Source organism: Daucus carota, chromosome 2 (assembly GCF_001625215.2).
Source record: "Daucus carota subsp. sativus chromosome 2, DH1 v3.0, whole genome shotgun sequence".
Lineage (NCBI taxonomy): Eukaryota > Viridiplantae > Streptophyta > Magnoliopsida > Apiales > Apiaceae > Daucus > Daucus carota.
The window spans coordinates 22,902,449-22,910,341 of NC_030382.2; positions in this window are offsets into that span (position 1 = coordinate 22,902,449).

Below are 7,893 nucleotides of genomic sequence, written 5' to 3' on the forward strand. Positions count from 1 at the left end.
CTGGTTAGGGAATTGCGTTTATGTGGACCGGTTTTTTTTAGATGGATGTTTCCGTTTGAACGATTCAATAAAGTTTTAAAAAGTTATGTAGGGAATCGTTTTTATCCGGAAGGTTGTATAGCTGAAAGTTATCTTGGAGAATAATCAATAGAATTTTGCACTGAGTTTGTAAGACAGAGTTGCATGACTGCTGGTCTTCGACAGGATGAGGAAAAGGTTTCAGGGCCATTATCTTCCGTGACTATGAAAACAGTGGAGGAAAAGGAAAAGGATGAAGTGCATTTGCATGTTCTTTTAAATAATGCTGAAGTTGAGCCATACATAAAGTAAGTAGTTTTTATTATGTCTTTATGCATTCATTCTTAAGTATTCATTCGGTAATTGTGTTCTTATATTGTTTAATATTTTCTCAGGATGCATAAAGAGCAATTAAAAAAGATCTATAGGAACAAAAAGAGTGCTCAGTGGCTAATGGGGGAGCACAATCGGTTGTTTGCTAATTGGTTTGAAAAAAAGGTTTCCTTCCTTATCTCATATATTAATCAATTACGATTTATTTATCATATTAGTGCAAAATTGTCTGATAATTAAAGTGCTTCTAATACTTTGTCTGCAAGTTAGTACTGAAATGATGCGAAATGCTCAAGGTGTTTCCGAAACAACAAGATGGTTGGCAGAAAAACCCTCTTTCTCTGTTCTGTCTTATGAAGGATATGTCGTTAATGGGGTCAAATACTTCACAAAGCAGCGAGATGATGAAAGGGTTGTTCAAAACAACCGTGTGTCTGTAAATGACGTATTATGGTATAATCGAAGAAATATGGGAACTAGATTACCATGCATTCACAGCATCATTATTTTTGTGTAAATGGGCAGCAAATGACAGAGGTATTAAAGTTGATGAGCTCGGCTTTACCCTAGTGGACTTCACCCGACGAGGCCACAAAAAGGACAAATTTATCTCTGTAGACCAAGTGAGCCAAGTGTTTTATATTCAAGATCCAATCGATACCAGCTGGTCTGTTGTGCTTAAGTCCACTAATCGAGACTACAATGAAGTCTGCCATGAAGATGTGTCTCCCTTTGTGCTTCAGTCCACTAATCGAGACTACAATGAAGTCTGCCATGAAGATGGTGAGACGCTATATATATTAGATGAACCCCCATTTTGTTCCAGAATCCATGTGTGTGATGTGTGTGATGGTGATGTTGGTATTAGCAACCAACCAAAGACTGAATGTTGAAGGGATTTGGTTACATAAGTGATTTAGTATTTGGTTGAATTTGTTATGTAGTGATAAACATTTGTATTTTGTTCGAATTACTGGACTCTGGATTTGTGTCTTATTTATGTTCATTCTTGTAAACTTGTGATGACTAAAATACACTTGTCGGCATTACTTATTCTCTTTGGTTTTATATGTTGTTGGCTAATTAGTTTAATGGTGATTTTGCAGATTTTAGAGAATGGCATCCAAGAACCATATAGTTAGGATTATATCTTTGCCTATTTTGCACACAAATATTGATGATAAAATTTGTATTTTTGATAATTTTGGGTCATTTATATTTCTACTAATATTTACCACTCATATTTTTATACAAATTTAAAATATTATTTAAGGTAGTGTTTTACTATATTTTATTATTGTTATTATTTCGATAATATAAATAATTTTAATTTACTGTTTTCCAGTCAAGTATATAGTTGAGTTAATTTAATGTAATAATTAAGTCCTGAATAATTCTGGAAATAATTCATCTTAGAAATTCAGAATTGAATAAATAAATAAAGAGTACTTATTTCCACCCACAAATTCTAAAACAAAATAGTCAAGTTAAGATAAAATTATCAAATAATGAAGTATATATTTATAGAAATGAATATGTAATCTTCCTTTATGATATTATTATTAAAAAATGAGCAAAATGAAGATGTTTGAACAATAATATATATATACATATATATATATACATATATATATATATATATATATATATATATATATATATATATATATGTGTGAGAAAAGTTCTATGGAGACCACTTTTATTGGAGACGGTAGACACCACTTATGTTCTGCAAGTAAAATATTGCATAAAAATATTGCAAAACGAATAGTTTTGTGAATCATTTTGTACAAAATGATTATTTCATTTAAATCTTAAATATCATATAAGTTTTTTATGTAGAACATTACGAAATGTTTTATTCTGCGAAATATGTTTAGTTTGCAGGACATTTTGTTCAACTTGCCGAACATACATTATCTCCTTATAAAATATAGATGATCTTCAACAATTTTGATGAATGCATCATATTTGTAGAACACACTTCATAAAATAATGTGTTTTATAGTGTTTTGAATGCAAAACATAAGTGATCTCCACGGTCTCCAATAAAAATGGTCTCCATAGAACTTTTCTCATATATATATATATATATGTATATATATATATATATATATATATATATATATTAAAACATAGTAACGTATAAATTTTGATTTAACCAATCTTCCAATTAATTAATATTCAACCATCATCAAATCGAAAATTTGAACTTTCATCCATTCACAATGTAATACCCAAATTCAACTAAAATTAAGTTTTAGTCTTGAACTTAAATCATGATTTCTATACCCTTGTCCAAAAAGAAGGCATTATCTCTCTATTTCTTGCGAGCATAAGTTGAGGCTCTTGCTCCAAATGATGCCTTCTCTTCCACCCTTGTGAGTTCCTGATCGTGTGAATGGGTACCTGTAAGTACCCCTTTGTCGTCACTGTTATCCAAGATGATGATCAGACAGACGTTTTACATTACAACAATTCTGGGCATCTACGACGGAAAAGGCGGAGCACTAAATTTAAGATGGAAAATCAAAATTCGTCATATGTTCTCGTCAGTTCTTACGACATATCCACCTTCCGTCGTACTCACTCTGTTTATTCGCTAGAATTAAGGCGCAAACTAATAAAATATAATACATTTTGCGGACATAATCGTCGTAAATAACCGTCGTAAGTTAACATATTTAGCTAATTAAAAACAAAAAATGACGGAAATTATGTCGTAAGTTGCTTATTATTCTATTGGCACATGAGACCCACTTATATGAAACTTACGTCGAAAATATGAAGTTGCGACCAATTTTTGAATTTTCAATCAATTTTTGAACTTTTCACGCGAGCAAAAATGTCCCACAATTTTTAAAATTTTGAAGTTGCTTATTTTTGATTTAGTGTTAAAAATTAGTCTTAAATACCCAGAATTGTTGTAGTGTTATGAGGGTCTCGTGCAATACTATCTATTCCAAATCAACTTTGTGTTAGAAATTAAATAGAGCTTTGTGAGATAAAAGTTTTAACACTGTTGTATATTTGGGTTTTTGTTAGAGATTATAGAAAGAAGACAACATCATGGTATATAGATTATTATAAACATGTTGTATTTTTTGTGAGAAAATAGAGAGATACGCTTGAGAGGGAGATTGGAAGCAGGATTGATGGGATTCATCCGGACTTCATGCTATTTTTTCAAATTGTATTCTTCGCACTTATATTCTTATGCTCATGATTTATGATATTAATAGATGTTTAATTTATTCGAAGAGTTAGTAGTATTATTTGATTAATTATGTTTATTTAGTTGTATTTAGTTTTATCGGACTATTATTGAGTATTTTATATCATTAGAAGAGTAGCTAGTTTTGATTATATTTTTAGGAGTTACAAATTTTTAAAATGTGATGAAAAAATTTTGAGTATTAGATCACCATATTGATATGAGAATCATGACACTAAAAATCCTTATTATTTATAACTTATGGTTGTTGTTCGATTCACCAATAGACTGACTTTTAGGAAATAATTGCACGTAAGGATTTTATAATTGTGGCCAATTTCTTTGTATTAACTAGAAATCCACCATTTTCATAAATACTGCGATTTACCTCCAACCACAACAAAGACCATTTCATAGGAAAAATGGTAGAAAATGCCCATCCTGGTAGCTTTTTGAGTGCCTTGAAATTAATACGCGGTGAGATTTATGAAAATAGTACTTGGTGAGATTTAAAATGGCCCAGTCAGAAGAGATACTACATGATTATTTAGACACACCTACATGGCGCAATCCCCACAAGCAGGTTATGAAAATTATACTTGGTGAGATTTGGGTGCTGGGGATTGAGAGCAAATATTGATATATTAAAAATATATATTATGCATGTATTTCATGCAGATTCCAGCCAATCCTTCAAGCAGTACTGCTTCTCATGATTCTGAGTTGAGGGTTGATTCTTCTCATCAGATAATAGTAGTTATATTTAAACCTAATAATCAAATAAATAAGTTCAATATCCTGTACAATTTATAATATAAATATTTTGTAACACAATTATTACATGTAGTTAAGTGATAAAATATTCGACTAATCACAGAATTAATCATTAACAAGAATCCCCAACAATCGAGTGTACTGTGGTGCGGCAGGTCATGAGTGAAGAATCCCTGCTTTCTAGCATTGATGAAATGTTGTCTTTAATCAATGTGTTAGCCATTCCCATCCTCTTTGTGCAAGATGTCACAGAACACTCATTCCCCCTCATCTGGAGTCCGGCCTCCTGTTCCCGGGCAGTAGGGGCTGAGGAAAAGATCCTGTATATATACAACCAAACAAACTTTTTTTGTTGAAACAATCATCTTTAACAATGTAAAAGCACACACTTGTACGGAGGTATGTCGTCCACAAAGATGAGATGACTTACCAGTAGCTTTTGCATGCTTCTTCGAAACTAAATCTCTACTCGCTGAGAGAGGTATCTCTTTGCTTTCCGGCTCCCTGAGGCCTAAAGAACGCTTGAACTATAGATGTTAAGAAGACATTGAATTACAAATTATTCGAACATAGAATCTCTCAGCAAGGAGTATGAGAAGTCTGACCATTACCTTCAACTTCAGAGTGGAGTTTTTTCTTCTTGCTTAGAGAAAGGTTTTGGTTTTTGTGTGGCAGATTATGAGCTGTGACACTGATTTTAGAAGATGCCTTTTCAATGACCCTCATCACATCTTATAGTGCACGGACCTTTTTAACTTTTCTTTGGTCGTTTCTGTCAACCAAGTCGTTGACCTCACTTGGAGATTTATCATCAACCAAGTCATTGACCTCACTTGGAGATCTATCACCCTCTCCTACAATAGTGTAAGTTACTAAGCCAGACGTAAATTCTAATTAGATGCATGTCGGATTTTGACTACAATTATGAGGAAACAATATCATGGAAGAAAATGCCAGTGCATAATGCTTAGATGTAGGAAATAAAATGGCTTCTACCTTCAGTTTTATTCGCTCAAATGAAGAATCTTTTTCTGCATTTGATCCATGACAGGTTTCCTGCAGTTTAGGATGATCGGATGCAGTTTCTGCCACCCTGGCCAATAGTTCTGGCGGAGAGGTATATAAGAATTCTCTTTCACCATCATTTCCAAACCATGTTTATGGCCTCAGAGGATCTACAAGAGTCTTCGAGTTCTCTCCCTATAAATAATATAAATCATATAAGTCCTCGTAAGTTAGTACATTGGTTAAGCTTGTATCAAAGTTTCTTGGAAATGCTCTCAACAAGAGATTTACTAGCATTTCTTTCAAAATTCAAGAACTTGTCCTATGTATCTTGTTAAATAATAACAGTAATATGAGAAGATTTTGAGATAGAGTTATTGAATACAAATATTATCTGAATAACAATACAGAAATGGATATCATATATACCTTAAAAGCTCTGAGCTCAATCCAAAAGTCTTTTTCCCTTTCAGAGATACTGAACTGCAGGGAAGTCTTTTCTGCATTTGATCTTCCATCAGCAAAGCTCTCAACAAGAGATTTACTAGCATTTCTTTCCACATTAAAGAACCTGTCCCTAAGTATCATGTTAAAAAATAATAATAAAACAGATGATAAGATAATGACAACTATTGCATTCTTAATGTAGCACATAAATACTGTTTTCTTTTGTAAATAGACCAAGTTCAAGGGTAAAGATCCAATTGCCGGGTATTCAATTAATAGAAGTGGTCCATAACCTTGGAGGAAGATGATCTTGAACCACCCATCTTAATTCTGACAGCAGACTACTAGGAAGCGTGTGATATGTAAGATCCAACCATAAAACGGACAAAAATATTTTGTTTTGTCATATCTATCTCACATACCTGTGAATTAATTGGAGCATAATCTTCATTGTTTACCAAGTTTTCAATGATATTAACACACTTGCAAAAAAAAAAAAATCCATGGTTAGATATGTAATTTTCTAATTCTCACTAACCTCTATAATTGAATAAAAAGTACTTTGGATGAAAATTTTATTACTATTAATGTATTAATCTCTTTAGCGAAAAATAAAATAAAAATTATAGTGACCTATGTTCATATACCTGCTCCACAACCAAACATCATGGACATCTCCTTCCCCATTCTCACCCGCTGCTGTGACATGACTTGCATCAACAATCATCTACAACAACTAGATGGTTACAAAATGAGTCTAAAGCTTTACCATGAAAATCGTAACAAAAAGTTTATGAGTTCTCAGAAGAAGATATCTTACAGGAATTTAATTACAAATTGATTTGTTATGGAAAATCAATTAGGGGTTGTTGAAGACAGATGACTACCCTCAATTGCACACGATTTAGGTTTGTATACTTTACACGATACAGGACATACAGAGAAATGCTCAAATTTAAGCTACTGTCCATTACATATTCTAGATCCTTCTAGGATTTTAAGGGTGAGGATGATATAATTCTAATAATTTAAAATAAATAGCACTTTAAAATTATTATTATCCTGGGATTTAAGCTACTGTACTCATGATTTTAGCCATCCATTACTCATTCTAGATCCTTCTAGGATTTTAACGGTTAGGATGATATAATTCTAATAATTTAAAATAAATAACACTTTAAAATTATTATCGAAGTGTTTAGTTTTGTTCGAATAATTTAATATTCATGTCATTGTAATTTTAATATAGATACAACTGTAATTATTCGAGAGTTAATAAAATTAATATAAATAGTGTATTATAATGTTGCTAGCATTAGAAATTCACGTGAATATTACAAATTCAATAAAATTTTATTTTAAATTAAATGATATAAAATGTGTTTAGGTAGTAAAATTAAATTAACGAGCAATAAGTAATGTTACTATTAAAAAAAACTCTTATATATATATATATATATATATATAATTGTTTATTAAAATTTAATATGAAAACAAGAATAATATCACTACAACAATCTATTTAATATTAATCATAATTTTAATTTTAAATTGTAAGAAAAACTTTTGATAAGCAGTTAAGTTTTATTTATAACTAACATTCACATCTTGATATAAACTGTACATATTGAAAATCTCTATATTTTAGTTGATATATAAGGTTTGGCAAGGATGTTAGTCATGTTTTACTTGGTCATTCATGGTCATTTAATTTAAATATAACAACTGTATTTATGTATTAAATATATCATACATTTATATAATTCAAATTATTTTTATAATTGATCTTTAATTAGATAAGTGATGTATATTTTATATGCCAAAATTAATATATTTAAAAAATATTTGTAAAAAATATATAATATTATAAATATATTGAATGCTTACTTTTATCTGTAAATTCATCGATCTTCATTTTAAGTAACAGTAGAGGTTCTGGATAATGGGTGTGACGACCCAGAATATTTCACTAAGAATTATTATTACAAATAAATATTTTGTGATTTGGAAATTTAGTTCCTTACATAAGTAGTTAAAATGTGATATATAGTCGTGCCTATTATCTATGGCTTCCGATAGAATGATTTTTGTTAACATCTGAA